Below are 15,009 nucleotides of genomic sequence, written 5' to 3'. Positions count from 1 at the left end.
TCCGCGGGGAGAGTTAACTTGTTTAAAAGAGAGTGGGCAGAAGAATTATTTAATTTATTTAAATCTATTTGGTGTGTGCGCCATTATGTCAATGCATAACAACTGTAAGTCTACTAAACAAAACAGCGGTTGCTATTTGACGTCTGCCACGTCGTGGTCACGTGACGCGGACGTGACGTCGACGCCTACTTTACATCCCACCGATCACAGGACTCCTCGGCTGCATAACCGTGCCCCCTTCCCAACCAATCGGATTTGCTATACGCGAAAACGACGCCAATGGAAAGAGCTTCCGCCCAAATTTAAATCCGTGGGCGTGGCTCGCAGCAGGAAGTAGGAAAATGGCGGCGATGTTGACAAAGACACAGCGGATGGTAACATACGACTAACAAGAGAAATATTTTTATTTTCTGCTTGCAACTGGACCGTCCAGAGCGTACACGGTAAGTACAACTCATCGTTTTTAAAAAGAAGTACTTTTGTTGCCCTGAAAAGCGAGTGAGCGTGGCGTTTGTGGGGGACGTCGAATTTCGACGATTCTTTCTGGTCAACGGTTGTAAATGATTGTGTTGATTAAAAAAGAAAACTTGATGTAACTCTACTTTTAACTGCCGTTTCAGATAGATTTGGAATTGCATCACATCCAATTTTGCCTAGAGCGTACACGGTAAGTAACACTCGTTGTGTTTAAGGAGATTTACGTTTGTAATAGCAGAAGTGTAGCCGCGTTGCGTTGTACGTGTGAATGTTGGTCCGGGCGAAATGTTAATGTTTAATTTCATTCCTTTAGGTTCCACGGTGTTTGTTGGCTGCAAGTTTTCCACTGCAAGAAGAGGCTCATATCATTGACCAGGAGCGAGCTACAATGGTGAGTAGCCATAACATTTATGTTAAACACTTCCTATTTCATGTCTAACAGTACTTGATTTAACAAATAACCATAAATAAATACAGTGTGGGCACTGAAGTTAACATATGTGATTATACTGCCTAATCTGTCACCGAGTAGATTGTTGCAAAGTAATATAAGATCCAAAGTTGTAATTCAGAATAGTTTTCAAAAGAAGGCCATTAGAATTATATACAAGTCTGATTACCCTGAACAAGCTATTAATTAAATCACAAATTCTTCAATTCAAAGATTTGGTAGATTATCAGACAAATAATGTCTAACAGTAATTGATTTAACACATCACGATAAGTAGATTGAGTGTGGGCACTCTCAAGTTAACATATGTGATTATACTGCCTAATCTGTTACAGAGTATGTTGTTGCCAAGTAATGTAGAATAGATCCAAAGTAGTAATCCAGAATAGTTTTGAAGAGGCCATTAGAATGATAAACAAATCTGATTACCTTGAACATAATAACAAGCTAAGTGTTTAATATGTCCTATGAAGTCAAAATTGGGCACCATCATGTGGTGAAATTTGGAATTGCATCACATCCAATTTTGCCTGGGAACAAACAGATTACATAAATCTTAGTTTTGAATAAGCCACTCCTTCTCAAACAAGTAAACTCTGCCCATTTTGCGCAGTAGATGTTCTGTTAATATCTAGTATTTATACAAAGTCATAATTTAAATTGCTTTCAACCTTCATTCATCGGTTCAACCAACATTACTCGCTCTTATTACCAACTTGTATTGATTTAACTAAGCGTTTAATACTTCCTATCAGGTCTCAAATCGAGATTTGGCAAAATACAATTTCAGCAAATCCAATTTTGCCAGGGAACAAAAATAGATTAAATAAACTAAATAAGTCCTCTTCCCATTAAATAAATCAGAAAAGTCTGTCTTGTAACCAGTCCTCTTCAAACAAGTAAAGTCTGCCCATTTTGTGCCGTAGATTTTGTGTCTATGCCTAGTATTTAAACAAAATCATAATTTAAACGACTTCTTTCCTTCATTCACTTTGGAAATTTGGAATTGCAGCAAATCGAATTTTGGCAGGGAACAAAAATAGATCAATTAAACTAAATAAGTCTTCTTCCCATTAAATAAATTAAAAAAGTCTGTCTTGTAACCAGTCCTTTTCAAACAAGTAAAGTCTGCCCATTTTGTGCCGTCGATTTTGTGTTAATGCCTAGTATTTATACAAAATCATAATTTAAAGGACTTCATTCCTTCATTCACTTTGGAAATTTGGAATTGCAGCACATCAAATTTTGCCTGGGAAGAAAAGTAGATTAAATAAATTTAATAAGTCTTACTACTTCCCATTAAATAAATTAAATATGTCTTACTTGTTCCCACTCCTTTTCAAAACAGTAGTTTAAAACGAGGGCCCTTCACTCAATCTTTAACCCCAACCCCGCACGTTGTGTTGTATCTGTGAATGTTGGTTGTGGCCAGATGATAGTTTTCTTTCATTCGTTTAGGTTCCAAGAAAACTTGATGTAACTCTACTTTTAACTGCCGTTTCAGATAAGCGGGTATTACGTCGCAGTCATGTGCCGTGGATATGACGTAATTGCCCGAACCTCCGCCAAAATTCAAATCTGTTGGCGCGATGGCCGTGAGCCACTGAGCAGCGACGATTATCAACAGAAATATCTTTATTTTCTGCTTGCAACTGGACCGTCTAGAGCGTACACGGTAAGTAACACTCATTGTGTTTAAGGAGATTTACGTTTGTAATAGCAGAAGTGTAGCCGCGTTGCGTTGTACGTGTGAAAATTGGTCGAGGCGAAATGTTAATGTTTAATTTCATTCCTTTAGGTTCCACGGTGTTTGTTGGCTGCAAGTTTTCCACTGCAAGAAGAGGCTCGTATCATTGACCAGGAGCGAGCTACAATGGTGAGTAGCCATAACATTTATGTTAAACACTTCCTATTTCATGTCTAACAGTACTTGATTTAACAAATAACCATAAATAAATACAGTGTGGGCACTGAAGTTAACATATGTGATTATACTGCCTAATCTGTCACGGAGTAGATTGTTGCAAAGTAATATAAGATCCAAAGTTGTAATTCAGAATAGTTTTCAAAAGAAGGCCATTAGAATTATATACAAGTCTGATTACCCTGAACAAGCTATTAATTAAATCACAAATTCTTCAATTCAAAGATTTGGTAGATTATCAGACAAATAATGTCTAACAGTAATTGATTTAACACATCACGATAAGTAGATTGAGTGTGGGCACTCTCAAGTTAACATATGTGATTATACTGCCTAATCTGTTACAGAGTATGTTGTTGCCAAGTAATGTAGAATAGATCCAAAGTAGTAATCCAGAATAGTTTTGAAGAGGCCATTAGAATGATAAACAAATCTGATTACCTTGAACATAATAACAAGCTAAGTGTTTAATATGTCCTATGAAGTCAAAATTGGGCACCATCATGTGGTGAAATTTGGAATTGCATCACATCCAATTTTGCCTGGGAACAAACAGATTACATAAATCTTAGTTTTGAATAAGCCACTCCTTCTCAAACAAGTAAACTCTGCCCATTTTGCGCAGTAGATGTTCTGTTAATATCTAGTATTTATACAAAGTCATAATTTAAATTGCTTTCAACCTTCATTCATCGGTTCAACCAACATTACTCGCTCTTATTACCAACTTGTATTGATTTAACTAAGCGTTTAATACTTCCTATCAGGTCTCAAATCGAGATTTGGCAAAATACAATTTCAGCAAATCCAATTTTGCCAGGGAACAAAAATAGATTAAATAAACTAAATAAGTCCTCTTCCCATTAAATAAATCAGAAAAGTCTGTCTTGTAACCAGTCCTCTTCAAACAAGTAAAGTCTGCCCATTTTGTGCCGTAGATTTTGTGTCTATGCCTAGTATTTAAACAAAATCATAATTTAAACGACTTCTTTCCTTCATTCACTTTGGAAATTTGGAATTGCAGCAAATCGAATTTTGGCAGGGAACAAAAATAGATCAATTAAACTAAATAAGTCTTCTTCCCATTAAATAAATTAAAAAAGTCTGTCTTGTAACCAGTCCTTTTCAAACAAGTAAAGTCTGCCCATTTTGTGCCGTCGATTTTGTGTTAATGCCTAGTATTTATACAAAATCATAATTTAAAGGACTTCATTCCTTCATTCACTTTGGAAATTTGGAATTGCAGCACATCAAATTTTGCCTGGGAAGAAAAGTAGATTAAATAAATTTAATAAGTCTTACTACTTCCCATTAAATAAATTAAATACGTCTTACTTGTTCCCACTCCTTTTCAAAACAGTAGTTTAAAACGAGGGCCCTTCACTCAATCTTTAACCCCAACCCCGCACGTTGTGTTGTATCTGTGAATGTTGGTTGTGGCCAAATGATAGTTTTCTTTCATTCGTTTAGGTTCCAAGAAAACTTGATGTAACTCTACTTTTAACTGCCGTTTCAGATAAGCGGGTATTACGTCGCAGTCATGTGCCGTGGATATGACGTAATTGCCCGAACCTCCGCCAAAATTCAAATCTGTTGGCGCGATGGCCGTGAGCCACTGAGCAGCGACGATTATCAACAGAAATATCTTTATTTTCTGCTTGCAACTGGACCGTCTAGAGCGTACACGGTAAGTAACACTCATTGTGTTTAAGGAGATTTACGTTTGTAATAGCAGAAGTGTAGCCGCGTTGCGTTGTACGTGTGAAAATTGGTCGAGGCGAAATGTTAATGTTTAATTTCATTCCTTTAGGTTCCACGGTGTTTGTTGGCTGCAAGTTTTCCACTGCAAGAAGAGGCTCGTATCATTGACCAGGAGCGAGCTACAATGGTGAGTAGCCATAACATTTATGTTAAACACTTCCTATTTCATGTCTAACAGTACTTGATTTAACAAATAACCATAAATAAATACAGTGTGGGCACTGAAGTTAACATATGTGATTATACTGCCTAATCTGTCACGGAGTAGATTGTTGCAAAGTAATATAAGATCCAAAGTTGTAATTCAGAATAGTTTTCAAAAGAAGGCCATTAGAATTATATACAAGTCTGATTACCCTTAACATAACAACAAGCTATTAATTAAATCACAAATTCTTCAATTCAAAGATTTGGTAGATTATCAGACAAATAATGTCTAACAGTAATTGATTTAACACATCACGATAAGTAGATTGAGTGTGGGCACTCTCAAGTTAACAGATATGATTATACTGCCTAATCTGTTACAGAGTATGTTGTTGCCAAGTAATGTAGAATAGATCCAAAGTAGTAATCCAGAATAGTTTTGAAGAGGCCATTAGAATAATAAACAAATCTGATTACCTTGAACATAATAACAAGCTAAGTGTTTAATATGTCCTATGAAGTCAAAATTGGGCACCATCATGTGGTGAAATTTGGAATTGCATCACATCCAATTTTGCCTGGGAACAAACAGATTAAATAAATCTTAGTTTTGAATAAGCCACTCCTTCTCAAACAAGTAAACTCTGCCCATTTCGCGCAGTAGATGTTCTGTTAATATCTAGTATTTATACAAAGTCATAATTTAAATTGCTTTCAACCTTCATTCATCGGTTCAACCAACATTACTCGCTCTTATTACCAACTTGTATTGATTTAACTAAGCGTTTAATACTTCCTATCAGGTCTCAAGGCAAGATTTGGCAAAATACAATTTCAGCAAATCCAATTTTGCCAGGGAACAAAAATAGATTAAATAAACTAAATAAGTCTTCTTCCCATTAAATAAATCAGAAAAGTCTGTCTTGTAACCAGTCCTCTTCAAACAAGTAAAGTCTGCCCATTTTGTGCCGTAGATTTTGTGTCTATGCCTAGTATTTAAACAAAATCATAATTTAAACGACTTCTTTCCTTCATTCACTTTGGAAATTTGGAATTGCAGCAAATCGAATTTTGCCAGGGAACAAAAATAGATCAATTAAACTAAATAAGTCTTCTTCCCATTAAATAAATTAAAAAAGTCTGTCTTGTAACCAGTCCTTTTCAAACAAGTAAAGTCTGCCCATTTTGTGCCGTCGATTTTGTGTTAATGCCTAGTATTTATACAAAATCATAATTTAAAGGACTTCATTCCTTCATTCACTTTGGAAATTTGGAATTGCAGCACATCAAATTTTGCCTGGGAAGAAAAGTAGATTAAATAAATTTAATAAGTCTTACTACTTCCCATTAAATAAATTAAATACGTCTTACTTGTTCCCACTCCTTTACAAAAAAGTAGTTTAAAACGAGGTCCCTTCACTCAACCTTTAACCCTATTTATTCACCTTCTAGGCTAAGTGTTAAAGGCTAAGTGTTAAAGGCTAAGTGTTAAAGGCTAAGTGTTAGAGGCTAAGTGCCAGAGGCTAGGCGCCAGAGGCGAGTTTTTGTGGGCTGAAGTTTTAGTGGGGTTAGTGTGAATACAATCCAAAAGAATACAACAGAATACAATACAATAGAATATAATACATAGATTAAATTCAATAGCTCTTACTACTTCCCATTAAATAAATTAAATACGTCTTACTTGTTCCCAATCCTTTTCAAAAAAGTAGTTTAAAACGAGGGCCCTTCACTCAACCTTTAACCTCAACCCCGCACGTCACATTGTGTTGTATCTGTGAATGTTGGTTGTGGCCAAATGATAGTTTTCTTTCATTCGTTTAGGTTCCACGGTGTTTGTTGGCTATGTTTTCCACTGTCAGAAGGATGAAAATACAAAGTACAACGCTTGGACGTGGGCGAAGACGTCACCGGTGAGTCCTTCCTTCCTATTTATTTACCTTCTAGATGCTAGAGGCTAAGTGTTAGAGGCTAAGTGTTAGAGGCTAAGTGTTAAACACAATACGAACAACACAACGATACTGCACTGAACAACACGATACCGCACTGAGAAACACGATACCGCACTGAACAACACGATACCGCACTGAACAACACCATGCCGCACTGAACACCATGCCACACTGAACAACACCATCCCGCACTGAACAACACCATGCCGCACTAAACAACACCATGCCGCACTGAACAACACCATGCCTCACTGAACGACACCATGCCGCACTGAAAGACACCATGCCGCACTGAACGACACCATGCCGCACTGAAAGACACCATCCCGCACTGAACACCATGCCGCACTGAACAACACCATCCTGCACTGAACAACACCATCCCGCACTGAACAACACCATGCCGCACTGAACAACATTATGCCGCACTGAACATTATGCCGCACTGAACAACACCATGCCGCACTGAACAACACCATGCCGCACTGAACAACATTATGCCGCACTGAACAACACCATGCCGCACTGAACAACACCATGCCGCACTGAACAACACCATGCCGCACTGAACAACATTATGCCGCACTGAACAACACCATGCCGCACTGAACAACACCATCCTGCACTGAACAACACCATTCCGCATTGAACACCATGCCGCACTGAACAACACCATCCCGCACTGAACAACACCATCCCGCACTGAACAACACCATGCCGCACTGAACAACATTATGCCGCACTGAACAACATTATGCCGCACTGAACAACACCATGCCGCACTGAACAACACCATGCCGCACTGAACAACACCATGCCGCACTGAACAACATTATAACGCACTGAACAACACCATCCCGCACTGAACAACACCATGCCGCACTAAACAACATTATGCCGCACTGAACAACATTATGCCGAAATGAACAACACCATGCCGCACTGAACAACACCATGCCGCACTGAACAACACCATCCTGCACTGAACAACACCATCCCGCACTGAACAACACCATGCCGCACTGAACAACACCATGCCGCACTGAACAACACCATGCCGCAATGAACAACACCATCCCGCACTGAACAACATTATGCCGCACTGAACAACATTATGCCGCACTGAACAACATTATGCCGCACTGAACAACACCATGCCGCACTGAACAACACCATCCTGCACTGAACAACACCATCCCGCACTGAACAACACCATGCCGCACTGAACAACATTATGGCGCACTGAACAACATTATGCCGCACTGAACAACACCATGCCGCACTGAACAACACCATGCCGCACTGAACAACACCATGCCGCAATGAACAACACCATCCCGCACTGAACAACACCATGCCGCACTGAGCAACACCATGCCGCACTGAACAACACCATCCTGCACTGAACAACACCATGCCGCACTGAACAACACCATTCCGCACTGAACAACACCATGCCGCACTGAACAACATTACGCTGCACTGAACAACACCATGCCGCACTGAACAACACCATGCCGCACTGAACAACACCATGCCGCATTGAACAACACCATGCCGCATTGAACAACACCATGCCGCACTGAACAACACCATCCTGCACTGAACAACACCATGCCGCATTGAACAACACCATGCCGCACTGAACAACACCATCCTGCACTGAACAACACCATCCCGCACTGAACAACACCATCCCGCATTGAACAACACCATCCTGCACTGAACAACACCATGCCGCACTGAACAACACCATGCCGCACTGAACAACACCATTCCGCACTGAACAACACCATGCCGCACTGAACAACACCATCCTGCACTGAACAACACCATCCCGCACTGAACAACACCATGCCGCATTGAACAACACCATCCTGCACTGAACAACACCATCCTGCACTGAACAACACCATGCCGCACTGAACAACACCATGCCGCACTGAACAACACCATGCCGCACTGAACAACACCATGCCGCACTGAACAACATTATGCCGCACTGAACAACATTATGTCGCACTGAACAACACCATGCCGCACTGAACAACACCATGCCGCACTGAACAACATTATGCCGCACTGAAAAACACCATGCCGCACTGAACAACACCATCCCGCACTGAACAACACCATGCCGCATTGAACAACACCATGCCGCACTGAACAACACCATGCTGCACTGAACAACATTATGCTGCACTGAACAACACGATCCTGCATTGAACAACACCATGCCGCACTGAACAACACCATCCTGCACTGAACAACACCATCCTGCACTGAACAACACCACCCCGCACTGAACAACACGATCCCGCATTGAACACCATCCCGCACTGAACAACACCATGCCGCACTGAACAACACCATTCCGCACTGAACAACACCATGCCGCACTGAACAACACCATGCCGCACTGAACAACACCATGCCGCACTGAACAACACCATGCCGCACTGAACAACATTATGCCGCACTGAACAACACCATGCCGCACTGAACAACACCATCCCGCACTGAACAACACCATGCCGCATTGAACAACACCATGCCGCACTGAACAACACCATCCTGCACTGAACAACACCATCCCGCACTAAACAACACCATGCCGCACTGAACAACATTATGGCACACTGGACAACATTATGCCGCACTGAACAACACCATGCCGCACTGAACAACACCATGCCGCACTGAACAACACCATGCCGCACTGAACAACACCATGCCGCACTGAACAACATTATGCCGCACTGAACAACACCATGCCGCACTGAACAACACCATGCCGCACTGAACAACACGATCCCGCATTGAACAACACCATCCTGCACTGAACAACACCATGCCGCACTGAACAACACCATGCCGCACTGAACAACACCATTCCGCACTGAACAACACCATGCCGCACTGAACGACACCATCCTGCACTGAACAACACCATCCCGCACTGAACAACACCATGCCGCATTAAACAACACCATGCCGCACTGAACAACACCATCCTGCACTGAACAACACCATGCCGCACTGAACAACACCATGCCGCACTGAACAACACCATGCCGCACTGAACAACATTATGCCGCACTGAACAACATTATGCCGCACTAAACAACATTATGTCGCACTGAACAACACCATGCCGCACTGAACAACACCATGCTGCACTGAACAACATTATGCCGCACTGAACAACACGATCCCGCATTGAACAACACCATCCCGCAGTGAACAACACCATGCCGCATTGAACAACACCATGCCGCACTGAACAACACCATGCTGCACTGAACAACATTATGCTGCACTGAACAACACGATCCTGCATTGAACAACACCATGCCGCACTGAATAACACCATCCTGCACTGAACAACACCATGCCGCACTGAACAACACCATGCCGCACTGAACAACATTATGCCGCACTGAAAAACACCATGCCGCACTGAACAACACCATCCCGCACTGAACAACACCATGCCGCATTGAACAACACCATGCCGCACTGAACAACACCATGCTGCACTGAACAACATTATGCTGCACTGAACAACACGATCCTGCATTGAACAACACCATGCCGCACTGAACAACACCATCCTGCACTCAACAACACCATCCTGCACTGAACAACACCACCCTGCACTGAACAACACGATCCCGCATTGAACAACACCATCCCGCACTGAACAACACCATGCCGCACTGAACAACACCATTCCGCACTGAACAACACCATGCCGCACTGAACAACACCATGCCGCACTGAACAACACCATGCCGCACTGAACAACACCATGCCGCACTGAACAACATTATGCCGCACTGAACAACACCATGCCGCACTGAACAACACCATCCCGCACTGAACAACACCATGCCGCATTGAACAACACCATGCCGCACTGAACAACACCATCCTGCACTGAACAACACCATCCCGCACTAAACAACACCATGCCGCACTGAACAACATTATGGCGCACTGGACAACATTATGCCGCACTGAACAACACCATGCCGCACTGAACAACACCATGCCGCACTGAACAACACCATGCCGCACTGAACAACACCATGCCGCACTGAACAACATTATGCCGCACTGAACAACACCATGCCGCACTGAACAACACCATGCCGCACTGAACAACACGATCCCGCATTGAACAACACCATCCTGCACTGAACAACACCATGCCGCACTGAACAACACCATGCCGCACTGAACAACACCATGCTGCACTGAACAACATTATGCCGCACTGAACAACACGATCCCGCATTGAACAACACCATCCCGCAGTGAACAACACCATGCCGCATTGAACAACACCATGCCGCACTGAACAACACCATGCTGCACTGAACAACATTATGCTGCACTGAACAACACGATCCTGCATTGAACAACACCATGCCGCACTGAACAACACCATCCTGCACTGAACAACACCTTTCCACACTGAACAACACCATGCCGCACTGAACAACATTATGCCGCACTGAACAACACCATGCCGCACTGAACAACACCATGCCGCACTGAACAACACCATGCCGCACTGAACAACACCATGCCGCAATGAACAACACCATCCCGCACTGAACAACACCATGCCGCATTGAACAACACCATGCCGCACTGAACAACACCATCCCGCACTGAACAACACCACCCCGCACTGAACAACACGATCCCGCATTGAACAACACCATCCCGGACTGAACAACACCATGCCGCACTGAACAACACCATTCCGCACTGAACAACACCATGCCGTACTGAACAACACCATGCCGCACTGAACAACACCATGCCGCACTGAACAACACCATGCCGCACTGAACAACATTATGCCGCACTGAACAACACCATGCCGCACTGAACAACACCATCCCGCACTGAACAACACCATGCCGCATTGAACAACACCATGCCGCACTGAACAACACCATCCTGCACTGAACAACACCATCCCGCACTGAACAACACCATGCCGCACTGAACAACATTATGGCGCACTGAACAACATTATGCCGCACTGAACAACACCATGCCGCACTGAACAACACCATGCCGCACTGAACAACACCATGCCGCACTGAACAACATTATGCCGCACTGAACAACATTATGCCGCACTGAACAACACCATGCCGCACTGAACAACACCATGCCGCACTGAACAACACCATGCCGCACTGAACAACACGACGTCGCACTGAACAACACGACGCCGCACAGAACAACACGACGCCGCACAGAATAACACAATACCGCACAGAACAACACAATACCGCACAAACAGTTTTAGATAATATTACGTCGCAATCATGTGACGCGGACATGACGTCAATAGGCGGAACTCACGGCAAAATTATAATCCGTGGGCGTGGCTTGCAACAGGAAGTAGGAAAGCGGCAGTTCTGGCAAACAAGACACAGCTGTTAGTAACACGATGACTAACAAGGCAAATATTTTTGTTTTCAGCTTGCAACTTGACCGTCTAGAGCGTACAAGGTAATTACAACTGTTTTTTTTTAGCCCTGAAAAGCAAGGGAGTGTGGCGTTTGGGAGGAATGTCGAACTCGGCGTCTGCTTCCAGCCACAGACGCCAAATTTCGACGATTATTTCGACTGGTCAACGGTTGTAAATTATTGCGTTGACTAAAAACTTTATTTAACTCTACTCTTAACTTTGCCGTTTCAGATATGCGGGTATTACACCGCGGAAATGACGTCAATAGGCTGAACTCTCGCCAAAATTCAAATCTGTGGGCGCAATGGCCTTGAGCGAGACACCGGATACAAACACGATGATTATCAACAGAAATATCTTTATTTTCCGCTTGCAAGTGGACCGTCTAGAGCGTACACGGTAAGTACAACTCATTGTGTTTAAAAAGATTTACGTTTGTGTAGTTTGCGTTCCGTTGTATCTGTGAATGTTGGTTGAGGCTAAATGTTAATGTTTAATTTCATTCCTTTAGGTTCCACGGTGTTTGTTGGCTGTATGTTTTCCACTGCAAGAAGAGGCTCGTATCATTGACCAGCAGGAGCTACAATGGTGAGTACCCCTTTCGTCTTCCATTTATGTTAAACACTTCCTATTTCATGTCTAACAGTACTCGATTTAACAAATAACCATAAATAAATACAGTGTGGGCAGTCACGTTAACATATGTGATTATCCTGCCTAATATGTTTATCACAAATATGTCACTAATCACTAATATGTTTATTTGTTTATCACAACACCTTTGGACCTTCAGCAATCGATTATTTACCTTCATCTACATAGAGACAGAACGATGGTGTCTTAAACATCTCATTCATTTCACCAAATAACTTCACGCAGGTGGATAACGGCCGTCTCGGTCACGCTATGTTGCGTGATGCAGTTTTGAAGAACCAAATGCATTTATTCAATGAATAAGTCAAGCTAGTTCTATGTTTATGATGTTGTAAGTTACGGTACCGATTGAAGTTGAGTTCGAAGCCAGTGGAAAACAGCGCTGCGTTTGTGCTCTCCAGGTACAAATGTTGTGATCTCTGACTGACGACCGGGCGAGACTCGAGTAAGAGATGTCCAAACGAGCTCCGGCAGGGCGGGCCAAGGCGGAGCGAACGGACGCCCTTCAGGCCGCCAATGACGAGCTGAGAACCAAACTGATGGACGTCCAGTTAGAACTTCAGCAGGAGAAGAACAAGGTGAAAACCTCAACAGACAGACACTGCCTGCCTCCCTGCCTGCCTCCCTGCCTGCCTCCCTGCCTGCCTCCCTCCCTCCCAGTTTTCCCGATGTAGATTAGACATGCGTGTGCCATGACTGTGTCAGCCTACATCAACAAATGCACCGAGGACGTCAGCACCACTAAGAATATCATCACCCGGGGCAAGCAACGACCCTGGATGACTGAGGAGGTACGTCAAACGCTACGAGCGCGGAACTCTGCCTTCAAGTCTGGCGACAAGGAGACACTGAGGACAGCGAGAGCCAACTTGAACCGTGCCATCAGGATAGCGAAGCGAGACCGCAGTCGAAAATTTCAGGATCGTTTCCACGACGTCAAAAACATCAGGAGTATGTGGCAAGGCATACGGGCGATTACAGACTACAACTCACCCTCCCCCCCCCCGGTGGGTGTAGTTGATGCTGACTTTCTAAATGGTCTAAATAACTTCTTTGGGAGGTTCGAGGCACTAAACGGCACTCCAGCAGTTAAAACTGTCCCCCATCAGGAAGAGGAGGTACTCTGCCTTGACTCCGCCGATGTGTTGAAGACCCTGAGGAGAGTCAACCCCTGTAAGGCCCCTGGCCCCGACAACATTCCTGGGCGTGTGTTCAGGGAATGTGCAAGTCATCTGGCTGGGGTCATCACAGACATTTTTAACACCTCGCTGGGCCAAGCCACAGTGCCGGCGTGCTTTAAGACTGCCTCCATCATTCCGGTGCCGAAGAAACCTCAAATCACCTCATTTAATGATTACCGGCCTGTTGCACTGACTCCGGTTATGATGAAGTGCTTCGAAAGGCTGCTTAAAGGTCACATCGTTTCCAGACTCCCCCTATTATTTGACCCGTTCCAGTTTGCCGACCGGCAAAACCGCTCCACTCAGGACGCCATCTCCTCCGTTCTTCACCTGAGCCTGGCTCACCTGGAGGAGAAGAACACCCATGTGCGGAGGCTGTTCCTGGACTTCAGCTCAGCGTTTAACACCATCATCCCACAGCATCTGGTAGGAAAATTGGAACACCTGGGCTTCAACACCCCCCTTCGCAACTGGCTGCTAGACTTCCTCACCAACAGACCTCAGTCAGTCCGGGTCGGACAGAACACCTCTGATGTCATCACCCTCAGCACAGGCTCCCTTCAGGGCTGCGTCCTGAGCCCCCTGCTGTGCACCCTGATGACACACGACTGCGTCCTCAGGTTCACCACCAATCACATCGTGAAGTCAGCAGACGACACAACGGTGGTGGGGCTCATCAGAGACAACAACGACCTGGACTACAGAGAGGAGGTGGAGCAGCTGGTGGGCTGGTGCAGAGAAAACAGCCTGATCCTGAATGAGGAGAAGATGAAGGAGATCATCGTCGACTTCAGGAAAAAACAGCCTCACCACGCTCCACTGATCATCAACAGCTCAGCTGTGGAGGTGGTCAGCACCACCAAATTCCTGGGGGTCCACATCACAGAAGACCTCACCTGGACTATGAACACTACGGCACTGGTCAAGAGGGCACAGAAGCGCTTGTACTTCCTGCGGAGGATGAG

General features: G+C 44.0%; 1 long non-coding RNA gene across 1 annotated transcript; it reads left to right on the top strand.

The window, feature by feature from the left end:
- Positions 1-12,444: 12,444 nt before the first annotated feature.
- On the top strand, positions 12,445-14,305 carry LOC148378609 (uncharacterized). The gene is made up of 3 exons (XR_015855751.1): positions 12,445-12,608; positions 12,721-12,797; positions 13,265-14,305. It is a non-coding gene; the product is annotated as an uncharacterized LOC148378609 (long non-coding RNA).
- Positions 14,306-15,009: the final 704 nt, after the last annotated feature.

Source organism: Syngnathus floridae, unplaced genomic scaffold, assembly GCF_059516105.1.
Source record: "Syngnathus floridae isolate MCC-2025c unplaced genomic scaffold, RoL_Sflo_1.0 HiC_scaffold_32, whole genome shotgun sequence".
Taxonomy (NCBI): Eukaryota; Metazoa; Chordata; class Actinopteri; order Syngnathiformes; family Syngnathidae; genus Syngnathus; species Syngnathus floridae.
The sequence above is the reverse complement of the archived record's forward strand: the minus strand, read 5'-3'. Positions and strand labels throughout refer to the sequence as shown.